Source organism: Leptodactylus fuscus, chromosome 5 (genome assembly GCF_031893055.1).
Source record: "Leptodactylus fuscus isolate aLepFus1 chromosome 5, aLepFus1.hap2, whole genome shotgun sequence".
Classification (NCBI taxonomy): Eukaryota; Metazoa; Chordata; class Amphibia; order Anura; family Leptodactylidae; genus Leptodactylus; species Leptodactylus fuscus.
In genome coordinates this window covers 210,527,519-210,554,351 of record NC_134269.1, presented here as the reverse complement: position 1 = coordinate 210,554,351, position 26,833 = coordinate 210,527,519, and the positions used below count along the sequence as shown (strand labels likewise).

The window sequence follows — 26,833 nt, the reverse complement described above, 5'->3', positions numbered from 1 at the left end:
ATCCGTGGACGTGCTGGGTCCTCCAGAGTCACAGACACTCTTTGAAGTCGTCTTCCTCTCTGGCTCAGAATCTCACCAGTCATTGGCTTTTCTTCCATGTCGAGACAAGGACCGAATAAAAGTCAGAATGGCGGCGACAGGGTTAAGTGAAGTGAGTGCTGCTTAGTTTATTTTCTCTTTATCCCCTAAAAAAAAAATAGAATCTCCCTAGACACCCATTTTAATTGCCCCTTATGTGACCCATGATTCTCCAGACAATGGAGGTTAAAGGGGTTCTCTGCTTTCGATAATCCCTACTTGTCTCTCAACAGTAATCAGGACACAAAATGTGCCCCGGCAGGACTCCCCCGTGACCAGCTGTGATCTGGGGAAACCTGCAAGTAAGTATTCAATTTCCCTGCAGCGCCCCCACAGGAGAAATGAAGTATTGCACAGAGTCAATTTAAATCAATGGGTTGTCTCCATAATGTAGGACAGGGCGGGTCCTCCAGAGAGGGAGACACTCTTGTAACTACTTTTTTCTCTGGGTAAAAGAGGAGGAGCCTGAGCCTACAGAGACGGTAAATGAAAACGGGTTACAAGGGGCGATTCCTTTAACCTGAGAGAGTTTATTTTACTTACAACCAAACGACACCAAGTCATTCATTTACCTGAGAAACTCCGCACTGGTGACAATTTACCAGGTTGATTATTACCTTTTTATTCTTTTTTAACCTGTTGTCTATTTAATATATAAAATATTGTTTATGGGTACGCCATGCATTTCACTTTTAATTTACTAAAAAGTTTTGTTTGTTTTTTTAATTTGAATCCTTTTTTTTTTTTTACATTTCAATAAGTTTTTTTTACTTATTACTATTATTTTTTCAAATAAAAAATAGATTTATTTTTTTTGTATAATCCGACCATCTCTGAAAACCATGTTCTAGGAGAATCGAAAGTGATTTTTTTTTTTTGGTCTCTTTTTGGAAGTTATTTTTTTGTACTTTTTTCTTTAAAAAAAATAAATTATTTATTGTAATTTTATTTTTATTGCTTTTTTAAGTTATTGTTATTTTTGTACTTTTTTAAAAAAAAAATAAAATTACTTATTGTAATGTTGTATTGTACTTTATTTTTATTAGTTTTTAAGTTTTTTGTACTTTTTTAACATTTTTTTTTACTTACTATTACTTTATAATTTTTTATTGTTATTTTTGTAAGGTTTTTTTTTTTGAGTTTTTAAACATTTTTTTTACTTTATTATAATTTTATTTTTATTAGTTTTTATGTTGTTATTGTTATTTTTGGAAGGGGTTTTTTTTTGTATTTTTTAACATTTTTTTTTACTTATTATAATTTTATTCTTATTATTATTTTATTTTTTTTAAGTTGTTGTTTTTGGAAGTTTTTTGTATTTTTTTTAACAATTTTTTTTTCCTTACTCTAATTAAATTTTTATTAGTTTTTAAGTTGTTATTGTTATCTTTGGAAGTTTTTTTGTATTTTTTTAATTTTCTTTTACTTTTATTAGTTTTTTAAGTTGTTTTTGGAAGATTTTTGTATTTTTTCCACATTTTTTTTTTTTTACTTATTATAATTTTATTCTTATAATTTTTCTTAGTTGTTTTTGGAAGTTTTTTGTATCTTCTTAAGAATTTTTTTCCTTACTATAATTTTTAAGTTGTTATTGTTATTTTTGTAAGGTTTTTTTTTTTTGTAACTTTTTTCAATAATAACAGGAACTGACGTCTCACATATCACGACCCACTAGAGTGCTTGACTATTGAACTCCACTTTGATAACCCCCCCCCCCCCCCCTCTGCTCCTCTTCACCCCCCTTCCCCTTCCTCCAAGGTTAAAAAAATTGCCATTATCTCCGTCATCACAGGGGTGACCCAACTTGTATTCTCTGTAGGCCCCCCCTTGGAGACAAAATGGTTAAAATCCCTACGTCCTACCCCTACCCCCCCCCCCCCCCTCCCAACCTAAGGCCCATCCTTTAGTCAGGGGGCTACAGGTTGCCATAGAGATGGAACCTTTCCCCAGCCAGCTGCAGATGAAGAAGTCAGAATGGGTCAGGCTTGCAGGGTGGGAAGCGGGAGGAGGAGGAGGAGAGAGAGGAGGAAACACAGAAACTCCAAAGAGACAGAGGGAGAGAAGAGAGAGCAGAAGAATTTCCAGAAATCGCATAGGAAAAAAAAATATCCATTATCAACAGGGAAATAAAGCCTACAGGATGTATGGAGGAGGGGAGGCAGCTGGGGAAGTGTAGGGTGCCCGCAGACTTCTCCCACTTACTCTGAAGGAGAAGGAGAAGAAGAAGACCTCAGCGCAAGGGGAAAAGTTTTTTCGTCTTCTAAGAGGATTTGGAAGTTTAACAAAAGAGAAGAGGAGGAGGAGGGGGGATGGATCCAGATGCTTATTCCGATCCCTGCTTTTTTCTCAAGTTACACAAGATGAGGGAGGAAGAGAAGGACGCGGCTCCCTGGGTTTTAAAAGAGGTATTTTTGTTGTTTTTGATATTACCGAATCGGTTTTAGGACGGGGTTCTGTGGACGGGGCCGGTTTTGGGCTAACGCAGTGAATGGGGTTGAAATTTGGTAGGGTAGCGGTAAATAGGTTGGGGTTGTTATATGGGATTTACATAGGACTGCGGGGTCGTCTATTGAGTTATTGTAAGGTGACGAAAACTGGTAAATGAATCGCCGCTACGTCTGACACTCTCAGCTCTGCTGCGTCTGATCCAATGGACAATATGCTCGATAGGGCTATCAGGATATATAATATATGATAATCTCTGCACTGTTATACCTCATATCTGTCATATTTGGCATCCTGGTATCTGCAGCATCTGACAGCTATGAATGGTTTCATTAAACAATCTCAGCTCTGCTACATCTGACAATCTTTACACTACTACATCTAACAGTCATCTATCCCCTACGTTATGCATTCTAATATCTGACAGCCATAAATGTTTTCATTGACCAATCTCAACTCTTCTCCTCCCCTAGTAGTGACCATCTCAGCTCTGCTACATCTAACAATCTCATATCTGCCACATCTGGCAGTCTCATGTCTGATGTATCTGACAGCCGTAAATATTTTCATTGAACGATCTCAGCTCTGCTACATCTGGCAATCTTATACTTGTTATATGGTAAGTCTCAGCTGTACTACATCTAACACGCATCTGCTGCATTGGACTGCCTCAGCTCTGCTACATCTGGCAATCTTATACTTGTTATATGGTAAGTCTCAGCTGTACTACATCTAACACGCATCTGCTGCATTGGACTGCCTCAGCTCTGCTACATCTGGCAATCTTATACTTGTTATATGGTAAGTCTCAGCTGTACTACATCTAACACGCATCTGCTGCATTGGACTGTCTCAGCTCTGCTACGTCTGATATTCTTATTACTGTTGTTTCAGACAACCTCAGCTCTGCTACATCTGACAGGCCTTACCCTCTGCACCTAACAATCTCAGCTCTGCTACATCTAACAGTCACATATCTACGCCATCTGATGATCTTGGCTCTGCCATATCTGACGTCTAGGCTCGGCTTTCACCTAAGGCCAAAGATTTGTTGTGCTAGTCGCTGGTGCCGATTGGTAAATTTGTGACCCCTTAGCACCCGATGCCCTGCCAGGTCCCCCCTCCCTCTAGAGATGCCCGGTGGCGAGGCTTGTATACTTCCATATATACCATTTCCTAATCACTGGTGGACAGGACTGTTCTTGAAGGCTTTGATCCATTCATTCCAATATTTTTCACAATAAGTTAGCCACTAGATGGCACTCTTCTATGGTTGTGAATGAATATCTTCACGACTAGTCATATTATCACGTGCCTGAAGACCAGCTGCCATATTGCTCCCTTCTTAAAGGGACGGAGTGTAGATGACACCTTTAGATCTGGCGACTTAGTCTGTGTTGCTGAATAACACCCTGTCCAGGTCCATTTTCAAAGTCCTCTATGGAGTGTCCCTTTAAGACATTACCCCATTAAGTTCTGGGTCTCGACACGCGTGAAGGTTTCCTCATGTGATGTGACATGAGTCGGGAACTACCTGCGCTGATCCGCATTGTTCCTGCGTCCAGTTTACGGGACTCTCTTCCTCACTGGAGGACATCCTGCCGGTACATTGTGAGTGTTTTTGTGGCCGGGTGTATAATCCCCTGGCAGGCAGGCTGTGGATATATAACTTGGCTCACTTTTCGACCTCCGCCTCAGTTAAACTTGTAGTTTCGCCTTTGTCACCATCACCCAGTTTCTAAGAAATAGCAAAAAAAAAACAAATGTGAGAAAAAAATTCTGTTCCTTGAAGGGCCTTGTGACTACTTACAACTCGTGTAAGTGTTGTCATCACAAACAGATCTGCGTACTTGGTGGCATCTTCTCTACTACCATATCGCCAGATAGACTGCCAAAGAGTCTGAGAGAAAGAGTGACAACCTGTCTGGGGGCGGCCATGTTGGATACTAAATTTAACAGACCTTGGGGATGTGTGAACAGTGGACTGGGTTAACGTGTCTTTAGGGATGACCCCTAAAGAACGGTGAAGATGAACACGACCCACACATGTCCAATCTCAGTACTTGGCTACCCTAGTACTGGGTAACATGGGTGAGCCCCCACCTTTTTGGATTGATATGCCTGCAAAAGTTGGGGTAGACAATGGGAACACTTTAGACCATGTTGTGGACTGAGGTCCATCCTCAACATGGAGACAGGCAATTAACACCTTCCATGTAGAGGACACATGGTCAAGAGGGGCTTCGAAGAACAAAAACTCTTGGAGACCCCCTGGTTTTGATTTACGCTACCTCATCTGTCCATCTTGGGACATCTGTACCAAGACTTGTGCTAGAGAATTAATTTGAGACCTTGGGTTTGGCTTCTGTCTGCCTGTGGATAGCTGACACCTTGGCACATTGACCATGGGGAAGGTTGTGAAGGCCCCAGTTGAGGTTTCCTCTGTGGACTTTCTCATTCAATTATACCTATAGGGAAACCGCCGGCGTTTCCATAGTCATAATTGCTGCAATTTTTCTGCATGTGTGAATGGGATTCGCTAGAGTCCATTTTGCATGGACTATAACTCCACGAGGGGCCTCGGCCTGAAAGTGACCTCCCCACAAGAACTGTGCCTCAGCGGCTTCATGAAGTGCATTTCTATGGTTGACCAGTTTTATATTAGCCTAAGATTACTATGCTCAATGCCAAGTGGCAGCCGTAGTGATGTAAAGCACGTTGTTTTGGTCTGATGGATGAATGTTTCCAAAGAATGCTGCCAACCACAATGCATAGTGTCTACTGAAAAATTATCAAAAGTAGGGTTAATGTTATGGTATGGATTGTCAGGGTTGGGCCCCTAAAGGTCAGTCTTAACGTTAATGTCACAAGACCCCAGCATATCAACCCAGCCCCATAGATAGATAGGTTAGGGTCACCTGGATCAAATGATGTTCTGCCCTTGTGAATCGCTGCTTCCATTGCCGAGATATCGCTGTTTTTATCATATGCAAATTAAATCTTCGGAGCAACGTGGGCACTGCCATTGCTCCAAATAGCTCATTTGCATAATGACAAAAATAGTGATATCTTGGCAACAGAGGCAGCTATTTACAAGTGGAAGACACTGTTAGGTTAGGATCACCTGAATCAATCTATCTGGGGGGATGTAGTAACAGTCTCACTATACAGTGCGAAAAGACATTTAAAGGGGATTTTTCACCTCCTCCACCAGCTGTAACTGTTCGCGTTGTGTAATAGACACCGCTCCACTGATTTCAGCACAGTTAGAATTTTTTCTCTAGCCCTCACCATTCCCGAGAAATCATTGTTGTTAGGTTCAACACCCATTTGGATCTGTGGTGTTCGGTGGGCGGTCCCAGACTACCTGCGGCATCACACCTGACAGTAACATATCGGGTGCTGAAACTAACAACACCTATTACTCAGGAACGGTAGAGGCTAGATGAAAAATTCCAACTGTGCTGGAATCAGTGGAGCAGCAACTACTGAAGGACGCAAAGAGGTGGAGGTGGTGAAAGGTCCCCTTTAAGACATTTTGAGGAAGGCCGTGTCCTGTTCCAGCACAACTCCAGAGCTCCATAAAGATATAGTGAGAAGTCTGTTGTGGAGGAACTTGAGGGAGCTCCGACCTCAACCCCATTCAACATCTTAGAGACGGACTGGGACTACTGAGCCAGATCTTCTCGTCCACTATTGAGGCCTGACTCCAGACACTCCAAAATTTTGTGGAAAGCTTTCCCAGAAGAGGAGAAGGGGCCCAGCTCCATTATTAATGTCCATGTTTTTGGACTGGGATGTGCAGCCTCCAGGTGTGATGCTCCGGAGTCCACATACGTTTGGCCGCCTACTGTATATATGGTGTTTTTTTATACGGTTCCTCAGAAGAGGAAGTACATTACGTAATGAGAAGCAGATCCAAATTCTTCCCTATGGAACTCGATCTGCTGTGTGTTACAAACCTTTCACCGCTAATTACAAATGGCTGCCAAACGCTGTGACCTCACCGGGTTCAGAAAGGTGACTTCCTATTGGCCGCAGTCGCAGGAATAACGGTAAATAGATAGATTTCCTGACGTAAAGCATCAGAAGATCCAAGTGTAAAGTTCACCAGTGGTGGAAAGTCATGGAAGGTTGTCCTGTCCGTGTTCCTGTTTTTTTTTTTTTTTTGAAACAGTGCCACTTTGTCTTTAGGTTGTGTCTGGTATTGCAGCTTATGAGCCAAGAAATGACTATTTCAGGTCTGGCATTCAGGAATCTGTCAGAGCTGAGTGTTTCTATTATAACATTTCCCACACACACAACTTTCCCAAAACTCTGAATGACAAATCTGTCTATGCAGGCATAGGAATGAGGATTTGGTTTCTGGAGATTTGATTTTCAGGAGTTTAGGAAAGCTGTGTGACAACCAGTGCTTCTAGCATGACAGGTCCCACAGGGCTCATCATCCAGCTTTCTCATAACTCTGAATGGCAAATGTGCCTTCTTATAAAGGGATATGAAAGGAAAGATATAGTCTAGCAGATTTGCCATTCAGGAGTTTGGCAAAGTGATATGACAATCAATAGGTCCAGATTAGGTTTAGATCCAGCTTTTCTATTACCCTGAATGGCAAAGTAATCTGATTTATGAAGGGATACGGTAATAAGGATGAAGTGATGAAGATTTGAATTTCGGGAGTTTTGGAAAGCTGTGTGACAACCAATATGCCAATCTGGCTGATTTATGCAAGGCTATGAGAAGAAGGATATAGTGTATCATATGTGTCATTCTGGAGTCTGAAAAAGCTGTGTGGCACCCAATATACCGACCATTCTAATTCTTCTAGTGGTCGACACCCAGCTTTTCCATATTCTCGAAGATAAGATTTTGCTTGGTAATGAGTGGAAATTTGATTAGTACAGATTTGTCATTCAGGAGTCTGGCAAAGCTGTGTGGCCAGCAATATGTCCAGTATTACAACCTCAATTTTACATCCATCTTTTCTGTCACCCTGAATGGCAAAGCAGCCTGATTTATGCAGGGATAAGAGAATGAAGATACAAGATACATTAAAGCTTCTGCCATTGTTGATACTCAGCTTTCTCATACTCCTGAATGACTTCTGACAAACATACAATGATAGGGGGTGGGAATATGATCTTTACAGATTGTCCATTCATGAGTCTTGGAAAGCTGTGTGATGGTCAAGCTATCTGACACCCCATCTCCAACAAGAGTAGACACTCAGCTTTCCAATATTCCAGAATGGCAAGTCTTTATAAGTTACAATAAATTACCTTTAGGTGTTGACACCCAGCTTTCCCATAATACCGAATGGCAAAATTTCCCAAGCAATGTAGTAATATTATTACTGTGTTCTTGCCTTAAGACTCTGCGATACATCGGACAGTACAGCTACACTCAACTTTCCCATACTCCTGCATGGAAATTCTTCACCTCCTATGTAGGAATAGAATGCTTTAACGGCACATTGGCCATTCTGGAGTCTGAGAAAGCTGTGTGACAGCTAATATTACCAACATGAGGGCTCCAACAATGATTGATACCCAGCTTTCCCAGAGCAAATCGGCCGGTGTGGAGGAATATGACTATTACAAATTTGCCATTCAGGAGTCTGGGAAAGCTGTGTGACTGCTAATATTACCAACATGAGGGCTCCAACAATGATTGATACCCAGCTTTCCCAGAGCAAATCGGCCGGAGTGGAGGAATATGACTATTACTAATGTGCCATTCAGGAGTCTGGGAAAGCTGTGTAATGCTGTGTTTTGTGAAACTACGACTCCCAGCATGCCCGCTTGCTCTGCCGTATTCCGAGCTCACATAAAAGTGAATGGCGCATGCTGGGAGTTGTAGTGTCACCTCAGATGTCTTCATAATAAATCCCCCCGCCATAGTGTAACGCCATTCACCGCACCGCGTTCATGGGGGGTTATTTACTAGCGGAACGTCCTTTAGCGCCCTGAGCGTCGTTGGGTTTCTATATTTATCACCATTTTCTATGCAACAGCTAAACAAATATCACGAGACAATGCGCTGCGAGCGCCACAGGAAGGGACCCGGAAATGGAGACGCCGAAAAGGAAGCGATCATGACAAAAACATGTCAGGTGCCCGTGGTGATGGATGGTCACACATCGGGGCAAAAATTCTGTAAAAAAATAAAAATTTCCACATGAAATATTACCATTGCTGCTGATGGCAACCAATCACAGCGCGGCTTTCATTTACCAACAGCACTATATGAAATGAAAGCTGCGTTGTGACTGGTTGGTAAGGGTAACAATGGCAGCAAGGGGTGATAGGGTCATCAATTTGCCCATTGGGCCTAAAAGCTAAACTGTCTTAGTTGCCCATATCGACCAATCATAGCACAGCTTTCATTTCATATAGTGCTGTTGGTAAATGAAAGCTACGCTGTGATTGGTTGCTATATGTACCCCATTATCTACTTAGTTTTGCCCTGTTAGTGGGGCAGGAGGTAAAAGTAATTATCATAGATACCAACTCATCATCCAAATACTATCCCTCTGTTATTCCTCCTGGAAATGTATGAATAAATTGACAACTGGGAGTTACGTGTCCTCCTTATCAGTAGGGTCACATCCTGTGGGGTCTTTATATACGGGATTGGAGCTGGAGAATCCGTCGCAAAATCGGCATCAAATTCTGCTGTGTGAACATACCCCATGACGTGTCCATTAACACCCTAGCCTTAGGCCTGTTGCAGATGCCTGTGTACTTCCATCTGAATTAAAGGCATGGGGGACACGCAGATGTCACCCGTGTACTGGCCGTGCTTCTGCAGCCCCTTTCATTAAACAAATAGTAGCCACGGAAGCAGGGCCACCAAAATCGACAGGAACAGGACTGTCAGCCCACACACGTGATCTTGTAGATCACAGTCATGTGTACGGACCCATAGCATACCTCCCAACTTTTGAAGAGCCGAAAGAGGGACAAAATATGCGGCAAACATAGCTCCGCCCACTTTTATGTTGACTCCGCCCATTCTCATTCATTTTTCATGTGCCCCCACACATTATAATCCTCCTATAGTCACCTGTAAATTATATGTCCCCCCTCCATCTCTCCCTCAGTTTCATATAACCCCTTTATCTGCCCCCAGTTTCATGTCCCCTCCATCTCTGCCCACAGTTTCATGTCCCCCATCTCTTCCCCCAGATTCATGTCCCCTCCATCTGTCCCCTCCATCTCTGCCCAAGATTCATGTCCCCCCATCTCTACGCCCAAATTCATATCCTCCCCCTTCATCTGCCCCAGTGTCATGCCATGCTACTCTCCCCCCGTTCATCTGCCCCAATGTGATTCCGTTCTCCCCCCCATATGCCCCCAGTTTCATACAGTTACATTACTTTCCCCTCAATGTTTAACACAAATACTTACTCACCTTCCAACGCTCCCCCGCAGCTCTCTCACTCCACTCACATAGTTGTAGGCCCGATGTGATGCCATCACATCGCACCTACACACGACGAAACCGGATCGCAGCAGTAAGGCAGGAGCTGAGTTGTTGCCGATGAGTTGAAATCGGGATATACCGAATTCGTGAATGTCCCGCCGAAATCGGGACAGTTGGGAGGTATGCCATAGACATCAATGGGTCAGTACACTGACCTCGGCCACGGTCGTCTGCAACCGGCCTTAGGCCTCGTTCACATCTGTGTTTAGATTCCGTCCGGGGGAGTCCGCATGAGGACTCCCCTGTACGGAATACCGAACGCAACTGCAAGCGCTGTGCAGTGAAAGCACATGGACCCCATAGACTATAATGGGGTCCGAGTGCTTGCCGCCAGATCTCCGCAGGGAATGTAGTTCACAATCTACTTTCCTGTCCGCATGATTCGTGCGGGCAGTGTGCGGCAAGCACACGGACCCCATTATAGTCTATGGGGTCCGTGTGCTTTTACTGCACAGCACTTGCAATTGCGTTCGGTATTCCTTTTGCGGAATCCCCAAACGGAATACTGAATGCAAATGTGAATGAAGGATCAGACTGTAGGGACAGACCTGTAGGATAAGGGGAACGATAATACTCACTTGTCAGTTTGGTCATACATTTGCAGGAGGAATAACAGAGGGATAGAACAATGAAAAGTCCCCATAGTAGATGGTGCAGGACTCTTGTTTTATGGGGTAAATACGTAGAAGACCGACATTGTCAGGAGAGCGGACAAATTCCCCATTATGGCAGATTTTCCGCCATGAATTTTGCCGCAAATAGACTGCCATCACCATGCGAAATCCGCAACATGTCATGTACTATACAGATTCCTGGGCCGGTTCTCACTTCTGACCATACTTTCAGCATAAGGGCAAGGCTACTAGAGCGGACTACTGTGCGGAGGATTCTCGTAGGTGAAGTTTTTGGTCTAGGGTCGCCATTTAGCCCCTCTAAAAAAAGTTGCGTGACTTCTGTGCGACTTTACACATCGTCGTGCAGCCCCAGCCTGTCTTGGTCAGTCTAGTTAGATAAGCTATATTGTATCAGCGTCCTGGGCCGGCAAGGGTTAAAGGCCCATTGCCCACCCCCGCTCCTGCGAAAGAAAAAAAAAAAATCTGGATTTGTTTTGAGGACTGATTGAAGACCTGCAGGTTTTCCAAGAACTAGTATCCCAAGTGGAAAACCCAAGCAAGGCCAAATCTCTTCCAGGAACGGCGCAGTAGAGGAGGGTGCAATAAATTTAGCCCAAAATATAGGTTGCTCTTTTTTTCAGGGTTTTTTTTTTTTTTTTTTGTTAAAGCGGCTGAAAGGTGGAAATCTGATGCTGCAGAGCTGACTGCGCATTCCTGGGGACCAAGAATGTCAGAAACAAGAGACCGACAGAGAGATCAGGTACAGACAAATGTCTCCGCACAAGTCATCTGGTGGCAGCCAAGAGCTAATGCAAGGCCGGCTTACTGGGTTCAGAAATTGCCCTGAATGTTAATTTGTGGGACGGGGCAAATACTGCCTCCTAATATACGAGACTGGGTACTGCAGCCTAGGAATATCTATCTATCTCTATCTATCTATCTATCTATCTATCTATCTATCTATCTATCTATCTATCTATCTCCTATCTATCTATCTATCTATCTATCTATCTCCTATCTATCTATCTATCTCCTATCTATCTATCTATCTATCTATCTATCTATCTATCTATCTCATATCTATCTATCTCCTATCTATCTATCTATCTATCTATCTATCTATCTCCTATCTATCTATCTCCTATCTATCTATCTATCTATCTATCTATCTATCTCCTATCTATCTATCTATCTATCTATCTCCTATCTATCTATCTATCTATCTATCTATCTATCTATCTCCTATCTATCTATCTATCTATCTATCTATCTCCTATCTATCTATCTATCTATCTATCTATCTCCTATCTATCTATCTATCTATCTATCTATCTATCTATCTCCTATCTATCTTCTATCTATCTATCTATCTATCTATCTATCTATCTATCTATCTATCTCCTATCTATCTATCTATCTATCTATCTATCTCCTATCTATCTATCTATCTATCTATCTATCTATCTCCTATCTATCTATCTATCTATCTATCTATCTCCTATCTATCTATATATCTATCTCCTATCTATCTATCTATCTATCTATCTCCTATCTATCTATCTATCTATCTATCTATCTCCTATCTATCTATCTATCTATCTCATATCTATCTATCTATCTATCTATCTATCTCCTATCTATCTATCTATCTATCTATCTCCTATCTATCTATCTATCTATCTATCTCCTATCTATCTATCTATCTATCATCTATCTATCTATCTATCTATCTATCTATCTCCTATCTATCTATCTATCTATCTATCTATCTATCTCCTATCTATCTATCTATCTATCTATATATCTATCTCCTATCTATCTATCTATCTATCTATCTATCTATCTATCTCCTATCTATCTATCTATCTATCTATCTATCTATATATCTCCTATCTATCTATCTATCTATCTATCTATCTATCTATCTTCTATCTATCTATCTATCTATCTATCTATCTATATATCTATCTCCTATCTATCTATCTATCTATCTATCTATCTATCTCCTATCTATCTATCTATCTATCTATCTATCTCCTATCTATCTATCTATCTATCTATCTATCTATCTATCTCATATCTATCTCCTATCTATCTATCTATCTATCTATCTATCTATCTCCTATCTATCATCTATCTATCTATCTATCTATCTATCTATCTATCTATCTATCTATCTATCTCCTATCTATCATCTATCTATCTATCTATCTCTCTCTCTCATATCTATCTATCTCCTATCTATCTATCTATCTATCTATCTATCTATCTATCTATCTATCTATCTCATATCTATCTCCTATCTATCTATCTATCTATCTATCTATCTATCTCCTATCTATCTATCTATCTATCTATCTATCTATCTCCTATCTATCTATCTATCTATCTATCTATCTATCTCCTATCTATCTATCTATCTATCTATCTATCTATCTATCTATCTCCTATCTATCTATCTATCTATCTATCTATCTATCTATCTATCTATCTATCTATATATCTCCTATCTATCTATCTCCTATCTATCTATCTATCTATCTATCTATCTATCTCCTATCTATCTATCTATCTATCTCCTATCTATCTATCTATCTATCTATCTATCTATCTCATATCTATCTCCTATCTATCTATCTATCTATCTATCTATCTATCTATCTATCTATCTATCTATCTATATATCTCCTATCTATCATCTATCTATCTATCTATCTATCTATCTATCTATCTCCTATCTATCTATCTATCTATCTATCTATCTATCTATCTATCTCTCTCTCTCTCTCTCTCTCATATCTATCTATCTATCTATCTATCTATCTATCTATCTATCTATCTATCTATCTATCTCTCTCTCTCTCTCTCTCATATCTATCTATCTATCTATCTATCTATCTATCTATCTATCTCTCTCCTATCTATCTATCTATCTATCTATCTATCTCCTATCTATCTATCTATCTATCTATCTATCTATCTCCTATCTATCTATCTCCTATCTATCTATCTATCTATCTATCTCCTATCTATCTATCTATCTATCTATCTATCTATCTATCTATCTCCTATCTACCTATCTATCTCCTATCTATCTATCTATCTATCTATCTATCTATCTATCTCCTATCTACCTATCTATCTATCTATCTATCTATCTATCTATCTATCTATCTATCATCTATCTATCTCCTATCTATCTATCTATCTATCTATCTATCTATCTATCTATCTCCTATCTATCTATCTATCTATCTATCTATCTCCTATCTATCTATCTATCTATCTATCTATCGAAATCCGCCTCAAAATCGGCCTGCATAAAAGGTTCCCATTCATTAGAGTGGGAGCTGCTCGCTTTTTTCCCACTAGCGATTTTTTTTCTGCTAGCGGGAAAAAGAATCGACATGCCCTTTCTTCCCGCGTATTCCACTGCGTGAGACTCCCTCCCGATTAGGCCCATTCATTTAGGCTTCATCAGGTGCGGGATGTCGCCATTGGATGCCGGTGCACCTCATCAGTATCCCATCACAGCTAGCCACGCGGAAAGTTCACATGGCGGAAAAGGTTTCTGCCATGTGAACATACCCTTAGAAATCCTTTTCCCAAATATGTGATCAACTGAAAAGAATCATTCCAGATAAAACTAATATACATGTTATACCTAGCACAGGGTCCGAGGGGTGGAGCATGACTCTCAGTTTGTCTCTGATGATATGTAAAGAGTGCTCCTTTAAGTTTTAAAGGGGTTATCCAGGGAGTAATAAAGCTTACTAATACATTCCCTGCACTGGTTAAGCTTTATTACTGCTATACACCTGGGTCCCTGTGCGCTGAGGGCTGCGGGGGAGGCCGGACCTCTCGTTCCTCTATCTCCGTTGCTGTTGCTCTGATTCTTAGTGATGTCATCACCTCCCCTATCCTTACGCCTGTTAGAATAGAAGGGAATTGGTCATGTGACTGAGAGTCAGCGCCTCAGCAGAGGGAGGCAGAGGAACAAGAGGTCCGGCCTCCCCCGCTGCCCTCCCCACAAGTAATTTCAGGGACAGGGGTGTATATTTGTAAATATAGTTTCACCAGTGTAGGGAATGTATTGGTACGTTGTATTACCCCTTTATTAGAATGCCCCAAAATAATGGGAACCTCCATTTCCTTCGGGAGTTTTCCTTAAAGAGACAGGAGCGGCCCAGCCAGATGGCAGTTCTTAGGATATGGATATGCTCTGGATGCACATGAGGTATCGGTAATGTTCTATCGGGGTAATCGGATACGGTTTCCGCATTTTTCATGGTCGGCGATCAGGAATCCGTGATGTGATCTGTTGTTCTCGGGATCCAGTTAATCTGTAACCAAAGTGAATAGCACAAGTGAAGAAATGAACCATAGCCGAGATTCTCCATATGGAACATGGCGGATGTCATCTGTGCTGTAGCCCCCAAAGTCTGTAACTTTTATAGGGGTATTCCTATCTCGGCCTTAGATACTATGTTGTTGGGAACCATTTGACCCATGGGGCAAAAGTTGGGCCATGTCTAGTGGAACGCCGTGCCGCTGAACATTAGAAGTGCCCCCCCCCTTATGGTGATTGATATAAGAAATTTTCTATGGTCAGTTTTATGGCTGATAACAGGGAACAATAGATTTTCATTGTAAATATGGCCGTGGAGGGAATTGTCAGGTGGCGGCCCCTGGCTACATGTCCGGCCGTGGCCCCCACCTCTACCACCATCCGTGGTTCCCAGCGATGCCTGCCTTAGAGTTTGTGTCATGTGCACGGACTGGCACGCTGCGGTCACTTCGCGGTCTGTACGGTAACCACAGGCCGCCTAGTAAATCATATGTTTCGAGTTATATGGTGGGAAGAATACAGAGGAGCGCTGCTCCGGTGGGCGAGAGGATTTGGATGGAGACTCTTCTAATACTCAGTGGTTAATTCATTGACTCATCTATTTCCCATGATGCTCAGCAGCAGATGAGGTGTTAGATTTTTTTACATGGGGTAACTGGATGATGAACTATGACACCCAATCAGATACATGCTTTCATTTTATAATCTTCCCTTTAGGTAAACATTGGAATCTGTTGCCACCATTGCATGACGTAGAACTGAGAGCGATCTGGTCTGGGGTCTGTATTCAGTGCAGGGTCACCAAGAAAATTTGGGAAACTTTAGACTCCCCCCAACTTACCCCCAAACCAAATGAAAACAGCTTTCACATGTGGAAGAGCCCGCAGACCTCCCTCTTTTGGGGTTACTTTACCAAACCCTGCCCTTTTGTGGTTAGCTACGCCCACCTTCATTGTCTAATGGACCCTCCATTACATGGTGCAGGTCCTGTCCCCAGGGCGTTTGGCCCTCATTGGACTGAAAGCAATGACGTCATGTCTACAGATCACGTGACCACTGAGCGGTCAAATGAACTATAAAACATGACGTCATCATTCCCGATCCAACAAGGACAAAAGCGCCAGGCACTGGACTCGCAGCGTTGAAGAAACTTTTAGAGGGGTCATCATTTTTCGTTGAATGGGGCAAATTTTCATGAACGTATGACACTCCCTTTAAGGGGGTCTGTATTTTAGGGATGTGACTTATTTAAAGGATCTGAATCTTTATGTTTTTTGGTCTGATCTCTGGCCCCTGTTCATACGGTAATGTGATGAAGAGGGTCTCTGCTTAGTAGGGGGGCATACCCATACCTCCCAACTTTTGAAGAACTGAAAGAGGGAGAAAATGTGCCGCACGCTACGCACGCCGCGGTAAATTTAGCCCCACCCACTTTTGTGTTGACTCCGCCCATTCTCATAAATTTTTTTTCATGTGCCCGCACACAGTATAATCCTCCTACAGTCACCCGTAAATTATATGTCCCCCCTCTATCTCTCCCGCAGTTTCATATACACCCTTCATCTGCCCCCAGTTTCATGTCCCCCCTCCATCTCTGCCCCCAGATTCATGTCCCCATCTCTTCCCCCAGATTCATGTCCCCTCCATCTCTGCCCCAGATTCATGTCCCCCATCTCTTCCCCCAGATTCATGTCCCCTCCATCTCTGTCCCCAGATTCATGTCCCCCATCTCTTCCCCCAGATTCATGTCCCCTCCATCTCTGCCCCCAGATTCATGTCCCCTCCATCTCTGCCCCCAGATTCATGTCCCTCCATCTCTGTCCCCAGATTCATGTCCCCTCCTTCTCTGTCCCCAGATTCATGTCCCCTCCATCTCTGTCCCCAGATTCATGTCCCCACATCTCTGCCCCCAGTGTCATGCCGTCCTCTCCTTCATCTGCCCCCAGTTTCACGTTCCACCTCCACATTAAACTTACCTTTTCCTCGTTCCCCCGCTGCACTCTGCGCGCCTCTCTCTCTCTCACTGGCTCACAGTTGTAGACGTGATGTGACGTCATCACATCGCGTCTACAAGCCAGTAGGCGGCGTTCAGCGGCGATGCAAGGAGCTGACCTGTGTCAGCTCCTTGCTTCAGCCGCGTATGTGTTCAACTCAGATCTGCCTCCTCTGGATGCAGATCTGAGTTGAAATCGGGACATACCTCCCTTCAACCGGAACTGTGGGACACGTCACCGAAATCGTGAATGCCCCGCGGAAATCGGGACGGTTGGGATGTATGGGCATACCATTTATAAATGGGTGGGGCATAAGTTAAAACATATTGTACGGTGCACTTCGCTGCATCTATACTTCTTTGTATATCATTGCATAATGGGGCAGTAGTAGGAGGAGATATTCTTCCCCTCCCCCAGGGCCGCTATCGGACATTGACAATGGCTCTCAGGACTAGTGATAAACATCTCCAGTTTCCAGCTCTTTTTTTTGCAATTGTGAAATTTCCCAGGTGGTTTTTATTTTGGACAATCTGGTGTGGTAATCCTTGCGGACTTTCGTATTAACCCTTGTGGTTAGAAGAAGGGGGTGTAACGTGTCCTGTTATACTCTGCTCAAATGGAGGCTGCACCATTGCTGGCCACTAACATGGCTCGCCCTGGTGTATATTAATGAGACATTGGTGCCCTATCACTGGTGTCTACACTTTAGAATTTGGGGTAGATGGCAACTTTTGTCATGAGGCATGGAGATTGCACCCATGGCGGTGCCCTTTTATATATTTTTTTTTAATTTTTTTCAATTTTTACGTAACACCTCTTATGGCTTATATGTATCTACTTTTTAGGGTGTTCTCTGATAGAACGGGTGGAGCTTAAAGGGGCTACGTTTGAGATAGGTAAACAAAATTGACAGTGGTCCAGCACCCCAGCCCCCCCACAGATCTGCTGTTTGAAGAGGCTCCAGCGTTCAGATGAGCGCTGTGGCTTTTTCACTACTTATGACGCAGAGCGCCATACTTTGTATAGTGGCTGTGCTTGGTACTGCAACTCAGCCCTATTTAATAGAATAGGAATGAACTGTGAACAGGCCTCACATCTTATGGCCTGTGAAGTGGAAGTGAGGTTGATCAGCTAATCCATGGTGGTCTTGGGTGTCGAACCCCCACTAATCCTTAATTGATGTCTTATTATAAAGATAGGTCATCAACTGATTTGCCTGGAAGACCCCTCTAAACCACCAGGATTGCCCTGATAGATGCATTATGATCACACCTGGTGACATCTACTAGGAACACCCTGAAACATAGTGAATGCTATGTTATATACTAATCCATACTGGGACCATGTGATCTGTCTCCTTCCAACACGACGTTATTTATTGCCCCTCACTGTATCTTATACATTCTGATTTACTCAGCAGGGGGCAACAGTGAGCACAAGAGAATATGAATGCATCTGCCCATTAAAGGGAGTGTGTCATCGGAACACAGCATTTCATCTAGCCCTGCAGATAGATAGGTCTATCCCACCTTATTCACATGGTGCTTTCCCCTTGTGAATCGGTGCCCCCATTGCAGAGATATCGCTGGTTTTGCCATATGCAAATGAGCTGTTTGGTGTAATGGCGGCGCCCTCTCTGTTACAAATGATTGATAAAAACATTGATATCTTGACAACAGAAGCACCGATTCACAAAGGGAAAACATCATTTGATTCAGGTGATCCTAACCTATCTATCTGCAGGGCCGGATCGATATGCCGGGTTCAGCTGACAGACTCCCTTAAAGTGACACCAATTCGGTGACAGGTATCTAGAAAGGCATTAAGTGTCGATAGTGGAGCAAAGGATTCTTAGAGTCAAAGGGCAGCTGCAGACCCGTCTATTCTCACGGGCTTCTTGGGATAAGGACATTGTTTATATTATTCCAGGGATCTAAGGAGCGCTGTTTCTGGGAGCTGCTTGTGTCCATACACACAGTCTGGCTCCGATCCAGACAGGGAAGCATGCTGTCATACACTAAAGAGGAGGGGGGAGGAGCGGGGTGTAATAGAGAAGGGGCGCTAAACACAGAACCGGTTACAAGTGCCAAGATGTAGATTTTCGTAAAGGGACAGTGAATAGGCTGTGTTATGCCTATTACAGGGCCAAGGGGACGGTTGAGATGGAGGGAGTCAAAGAGCAAACCCTGCATTAAGGATAACATACTGTATCAGTTTTGTCTGGAGTGCTCCTTTAAAGTGAATGTCCGCCCTTGTATCTAAATAGGTTCAACATTCTGTGCTTTTTATATCAACTATCTTTATAGCAACCAGAGCTTCGTTTCCTAATACAGAGCTCCAAAACTCCTGCATACACAGAGTTAAATGATAAAACTGTGGCATACCTGTAGCCACCACCAGAGGGAGCTTAGGAGCTTACTCTGTTACACATTGAATTCAATAACAATGCAGTAAGCTGCTCAGCTCCCCCTAGTGGTGATTCCAGGTAGACAGAATTTTGTGATTAAATTCTATGGCCATGCAGGAGATTTGGAATCAGAAAAACAGAGCTCCGACCACTATAAGGATATATTAAGGAATTATTTGGTAGGTAATTTTGTCCCTATAAATGACATAAATATCAAAACTGAACATTTAATTCAAGGCCGACTATACACAGGACTGCAGGGTGTAGGGAAAGCTGGGTGTCATGTAGCGTTGTCATGATCGCTCTCAAATTGGTTGTCACTCAGCTTTCCTACCTAATCCTGAATTCAGCAATACACCCCCTAATCCCAAACTATGTATTCCAATATGTCAATCAGGATCCTGAGAAAGTTTGGTGACACTGCCAAAATTATAAACATAACATAAACCAAAATCTATAACTAGGCCTGGCGCCTACCATGTGCATCAGATAGACCCTTGTATCCCCGGAGGCACCAGGGCCGGGGTATCACTGCCCTCTCTGCACCCCCTATAGCTACCCCCTATGTTACTATTGTCACTGACAGCCGGCAGCAGTGTTTCTTTGTCTGTGTCACTTCCTGTTATTAATAGTGTCACTTCCTGTGCTTCACCGTGAGAAAAAGCATCACGTCCGGTGTGTGGTGAAAGTCACAATTAGAGGTCACGGGTGAAGGGCACGGTTATGTCAGGATGAGCCGTGACACAGCTGAGCAAAACAAAATCACATCCAGGGGGGAAGGTTTAACAAAACTAGTGCAAAAGTGGCTGAGTTGTGCACAGGCAGAAATAGCTGGTGCCGCTAATCTCAGAAAATAAGGCTTAAAGGGAAGTGGCCTGTTTGGCTTATGTATGATAGAGGAGAGAAGCTGAGCTCTGTGATATATAGGGATAGAGGAGAGAGGCTGAGCTCTAATATATAGGGATAGAGGAGAGAAGCTGAGCTCTGCTATATATAGGGATAGAGGAGAGAAGCTGAGCTCTGTGATATATAGGGATAGAGGAGAGAAGCTGAGCTCTGTGATATATAGGTTATATGATAGAGGAGAGAAGATGAGCTCTGTGATATATAGGGTTGTATGATAGAGGAGAGAAGCTGAGCTCTGTGATATATACATTTATAGGATAGAAGAGAGAAGCTGAGCTGTGTGATATATAGGGTTATATGACAGAGGAGAGAAGCTGAGCTCTGTGATATATAGGGATAGAGGAGAGAAGCTGAGCTCTGTGATATATAGGGATAGAGGAGAGAAGCTGAGCTCTGTGATATATAGGATAGAGGAGAGAAGCTGAGCTCTGTGATATATAGGATAGAGGGAGAGAAGCTGAGCTCTGTGATCTATAGGGATAGAGGAGAGAAGCTGAGCTTAGTGATATATAGGTTTGTATGTTTTGGTCCATTAGTTCTTTTAAAAACAGGGTAAACCCTAATAGGATTCCGAGTAGAGTCGGAGCCCTGATGATCCCATCCACACAGGATGACTGACAGTGTGAGTCCTGCTTACTCACTTTTTTCTCTAGCCCCAACTATCCGTGAGCAATTGGTGTTTTAGTTACAGGACCCAATATACTAATTAGGCACTCCAGTGTCAAGTGGGTGGTCCCTGTCTTTCTGCTGCAGTCCAGGACCTCCCACCTAAAAGAAGACGGCCCAATAGTTTCGAAACTAACAGCACTGATAGCTCAGGAACGGTGGGGGCTAGAGAGATGATTCCAACTACGTTAGAATCAATGGAGTGGCGACTATTGAAGGTTACAAGAGTTGGAGTTGATGGAGATGTGAAAGGTTCCCTTTAAGTTTTATATCATTTTTGCCTCTGGAAACTTCAGGTGTGATCTTACATAGCCCCAGTATCTCAGGGTGAGGGTCTCGGAACCTGAGATATGGGGAGCTATCCAGGAAGATGAAATATGGGGATGCTTCATCTTCAGGTGTCTGGGAAAGCTGGGTAACAACCTCTATCACAGCTGAACCCTATTGGTTGTTACTCCGCTTTACCAAGCATTGAATTGACCTTGATTTTTTAGATATTTTTGCCAATGTAACCTGTTAGAATAATGAGATGATGTATAGAAGCGAGAAGATCCAGTGTAAGCAGCGAATAAAGGGTTAAACATTCCACCCTGTTCCCCCGTGACCCCTCGCTCCTCTCCAGAGATCTTCCTTCTATGATCAGGTTTTGCCCTAAAAACAGTCTTGTTTCCGCTTACGTGTGGAGCTGAATGTACATAACTCCATTTTTAATGGAGATGACTATAGCGAAGGAAGACAGGAAGCCGCCAAGTCTCGGAATAAGATAGAGATGACATCTTCAAGATACAGGACAGCAGCTGGTTACACCAGGGGGCGTGAATATTTGAGACATGGTATATAGCATGTAACAGTATATAAAGCTGCAGCAAAAAAAATCAGCATATTATAGCAAAAATTTTAAAAATTAAGTTACCCAGCAATGCCATAATTTTATTGTAACTTACACTAGCCTTAAAGTGGACCTGTCACCAAATGTGAAGCTGAGCTCTGTGATATATAGGTTATATGATAGAGGAGAGAAGCTGAGCTCTGTGATATATAGGGTTATATGATAGAGGAGAGAAGCTGAGCTCTGTGATATATAGGGATAGAGGAGAGAAGCTGAGCTCTGTGATATATAGGGTTATATGATAGAGGAGAGAAGCTGAGCTCTGTGATATATAGGGATAGAGGAGAGAAGCTGAGCTCTGTGATATATAGGGATAGAGGAGAGAAACTGAGCTCTGTGATATACACTCACTGGCCACTTTATTAGGTACACCATGCTAGTAACGGGTTGGACCCCCTTTTGCCTTCAGAACTGCCTCAATTCTTCGTGGCATAGATACAACAAGGTGCTGGAAGCATTCCTCAGAGATTTTGGTCCATATTGACATGATGGCATCACACAGTTGCCGCAGATTTGTCGGCTGCACATCCATGATGCGACTCTCCTGTTCCACCACATCCCAAAGATGCTCCTCTATTGGATTGAGATCTGGTGACTGTGGAGGCCATTGGAGTACAGTGAACTCATTGTCATGTTCAAGAAACCAGTCTGAGATGATTCCAGCTTTATGACATGGCATTGCATTATCCTGCTGAAAGTAGCCATCAGATGTTGGGTACATTGTGGTCATAAAGGGATGGACATGGTCAGCAACAATACTCAGGTAGGCTTTGGCGTTGCAACGATGCTCAATTGGTACCAAGGGGCCCAAAGAGTGCCAAGAAAATATTCCCCACACCATGACACCACCACCACCAGCCTGAACCGTTGATACAAGGCAGGATGGATCCATGCTTTCATGTTGTTGACGCCAAATTCTGACCCTACCATCCGAATGTCGCAGCAGAAATCGAGACTCATCAGACCAGGCAACGTTTTTCCAATCTTCAATTGTCCAATTTCGATGAGCTTGTGCAAATTGTAGCCTCAGTTTCCTGTTCTTAGCTGAAAGGAGTGGCACCCGGTGTGGTCTTCTGCTGCTGTAGCCCATCTGTAGCCTCAAAGTTGGACGTACTGTGCGGCATTCAGAGATGCTCTTCTGGCTACCTTGGTTGTAACGGGTGGCTATTTGAGTCACTGTTGCCTTTCTATCAGCTCGAACCAGTCTGGCCATTCTCCTCTGACCTCTGGCATCAACAACGCATTTCCGCCCACAGAACTGCCGCTCACTGGATGTTTTTTCTTTTTCGGACCATTCTCAGCTCCGATCGGCGCTGTCACCCTGAGCTTATTGGTGCTTTATTTATCCAAATCCGTTCAGCCATTCCAAAGATATAAGCCCTTTTGTTGTTGATACAAATCAAGGTCTACGAATCTAGTGGGCGGTAACCCTGGTTTATTTGGGGGCGGGGTCTCTGTGTGCTTGCCTAGTAGACCCTAATTGGCATCAACACTTAAAGGGCTTATATCTTTGGAATGGCTGAACGGATTTAGATAAACAAAACACCAAAATGCTCAGGGTGACAGGACCGATCAGATGAGGAATGTCATTGAGTTTTTCAGAAGGTCCTCTTTAAAGGGGTCCAGGATTAGATAAATATGGTGCTCCACCCATGAGTTGGATATTTTAAACCACGCCCATATTATATAAGCCCCTTTGTGAAACTTCTCTCTTTAGAGGTTCACAAACTTTCATGAACCCATCTGTGCGAAATATTCTACACTGACATTATAGGAACAATACCTTTATGTATTTTGGCAATAAAAATATGGCTATCTTCTTCCAGTAATGGCGCCATCTCTGTCCATAGGTTGTGTGTGGTATTGCAACTTAGCTGCATTGAAATGAGTGGGGTGGAGCTGCAGTGCCACAGAAAACCTGTAGACAGGTGTGGCGCTGTTTTAGGAAAAAGACAGCCAGATTTTTTTTTCATATCTATTAAGCTCTTCTCTTAAAGGGGTTTTACGGGGCTTATATATGATATATTATATTATATGATATATTTTACAGGACTTACATATTAATGACCCATCTTACAGATAGGTCATCAATATGTGGTCAGTGGGGGTCCGACCTTGGGACCCCTACCAATCAGATGGTTAAAGCTGCAGTGTTCAGGTGAGTGTTGCAGCCTCTTCACTGAATACCAAGCACAGCACCGTACATATTGTAGTGGCTGTGCTTGGTATTGCAGCTCAGACTCATTTACTTGAAATATGAGATATTGAGGTTGATTTGTTGGGGTCTTTTTGATTTTCAGCTGCCTGTGACACAGAGGGACCACAGTGGTCGTCTGACTAACAACAGGGACCAGGGGCATAATTTGAGGGGATACATCAGGTTTTGTCACTACCAGGCCCAGGAGCCTTAGGGGGGCCCTTAAGGTGTATTTTTTTTTCCCTATACGAGGAGACCAATACTGTAAACAAATTTTAACTGGAGAGCCTGGTACAGGTTTTGGTGGTGAAAGAGTTAATCAGCGCTGGTATTGTTTGGGCTGGGGGGGCTGCTGGCTCTCCTCCGCTCGCACAGCTGGTTACACTTGTTTTTGGGCATCTGTGCCCGGCAGTTCCTTTCATCCATCACATTGATATTCAGTACAAGGTCCCAGAAACCCAGCAAACTTCCCTAGCCAGACCTCAGCCCCCTGCCGGATGGCCACCCCCTCCCTCCTGTCCCCCCCCCCCATCAGCTGGAAACACTATCGGCCCCCTGTAAAATATCTCTGTAATACTCTCTCAGCACTTCGCAGACCAACAATGGCGCTCTCATCCCTGAGCCGTCTCCTGCTGGCAGAGAATACCCACATCTCGTATCAGCAAAATAAACAAGCCGGCTTCAGATTGAGTACGTAACCCCCTCGGGGCCGCCCGTTACCCCTGCCAGGGGCGCACAACGTGTGTGACACAACCATCACGCTCATCAAATATCCCTTTGTGTCTCCATGGTGAATCACACACTTACCAGCCCTCATATGTTTCCACTATTTCTTAGTCATCGTAACGTAATTTTGTATTAGCCATCAGCCAACGTATCCCCCCCCCCCCCGCTATAAGGCTGACGGGTACGTTTACTTTTACAACAATTCTCTTCACCTGAAATTGAAATAAATTTGGCAAATACTTTTAATTTGGAGTGTACAGTTCCTATGTGAGCCTATGTGTTTCCATTGTAACAGACTACAAACAACCCTTGTGTAGTCCTGCCGCCATGTATTACTTTCTAGGATAGAAGGAAATGTGGGAGGGGGAGAAAGTGGATGGACAAATAACAGCAGGATGTAATGGTGGTGTGCTGCCACTGGCCTCTTGACCCACTGACTCAAATAGTGTGCTACCTACGGCCTGTTGTCTCCTGTCTCCGTTATCTGACTAGTGGAACCTGTAAGAATCGTATCGAGTCTCTTCTAATTCTTAAAGGGCACTGCACGCACCAGTAATTCTGCCCCCTGCTGGCCATACCTTATATACGCATGCCCAGCCCTATACCTGGCCTGCTAGGCTTGCTCCTGACTACATTCTGTATCTTCCTGCCTGATACCCATGTCTGACCTTTGGCTTGTACCTGACCTCTCCACCTTGCGGCCTGTCCTGATCCCCTGCTTGTACCTGACCACTCGCTTACTTTGCATCAGAATCTCTTGGCCCACAGGGCATCTGTTACCAGTCCCCGCACCATCTCAAGACGTGGTAACCTGCCAACCTGCCCCGTGGCACAATCCACGTCCCTGTACTACCTGGCAACCTGGAAAATGCCCTTAAAAGTGACCCAAAGCCAGATTGGTGAATAACAAAGTGAGTCTACAACCCGCCGACCCTGATACAGGCTCAGACTACACAGGTTTTGTTTGTAGTCTGTAACAATGGAAACGCATAGATCTTTGTAGGAGCTGTAGACACAGAACGACAGGAGATTTCTGATGGTTGTAATAGGGAGCTTCACTCCTTCTTCGTGTGATGTTTTGGCAATATTAGAAAAGGTTTTGTTTCCTTTTTTTACTTCCCACATTTTATTTAAAGAAGCTCCTTAAAGACGCCGGATTATGACAGCGGGGTCAATGCGGTCACGATGAAGGTCTTGAGGGTATCTGCCACCAAGAGAAGGAACTCGGGGACCTGAGCTGTATGTTCCCGTTATTACCTACCATGAGGGGGCGACTGCACCAGCCCTCTGTGCTCCTGGGTGTAGTCACTGACTATAGAGCGGAGGTTCTGAGGACACAACAGGATTTATTCTGAGAACAAACAGTATCCCATGACAGGCTTAGATACACCAAACCTGCGGACAGCGTCATATATGACAGGCTTAGATACACCAACCAAGCAGGCAGCATCATACATGACAGGTTTAGATACATAACCCTGCAGACAGCATCACACATGACAGGCTTAGATACATCGACTCTGCAGACAGCATCGCACATGACAGGCTTAGATACACCAATCCTGCAGACAGCATCGCACATGACAGGCTTAGATACACCAACCAAGCAGGCAGCATCATACATGACAGGCTTAGATACATAACCCTGCAGACAGCATCACACATGACAGGCTTAGATACATCGACTCTGCAGACAGCATCGCACATGACAGGCTTAGATACACCAATCCTGCAGACAGCATCGCACATGACAGGCTTAGATACACCAACTCAGCAAACAGCATCACACATGACAGGCTTAGATACATCGACTCTGCAGACAGCATCGCACATGACAGGCTTAGATACACCAATCCTGCAGACAGCATCATACATGACAGGCTTAGATACACCAACTCAGCAAACAGCATCACACATGACAGGCTTAGATACACCAACTCCACAAACAGCATCACACATGACAGGCTTAGATACATCGACTCTGCAGACAGCATCGCACATGACAGGCTTAGATACACCAAACCTGCAGACAGCGTCACACATGACAGGCTTAGATACACCAACTCCACAAACAGCAT

General features: G+C 43.5%; 1 protein-coding gene across 2 annotated transcripts in view; it reads left to right on the top strand.

The window, feature by feature from the left end:
• Positions 1 to 26,833, top strand: part of DENND2A (DENN domain containing 2A) — a 70,578-nt gene that overhangs the window by 3,589 nt on the left and 40,156 nt on the right. The window contains exon 1 of one of the 2 annotated variants that reach the window (XM_075275210.1): positions 2,137 to 2,483. The exons of the other annotated variant lie outside the window; for it this stretch is intronic. The gene's annotated coding sequence lies outside the window, so the exon portion shown is untranslated. Of the gene's footprint in view, positions 1 to 2,136; positions 2,484 to 26,833 lie in introns of those variants that run through there. 2 annotated transcript variants of the gene reach the window in all.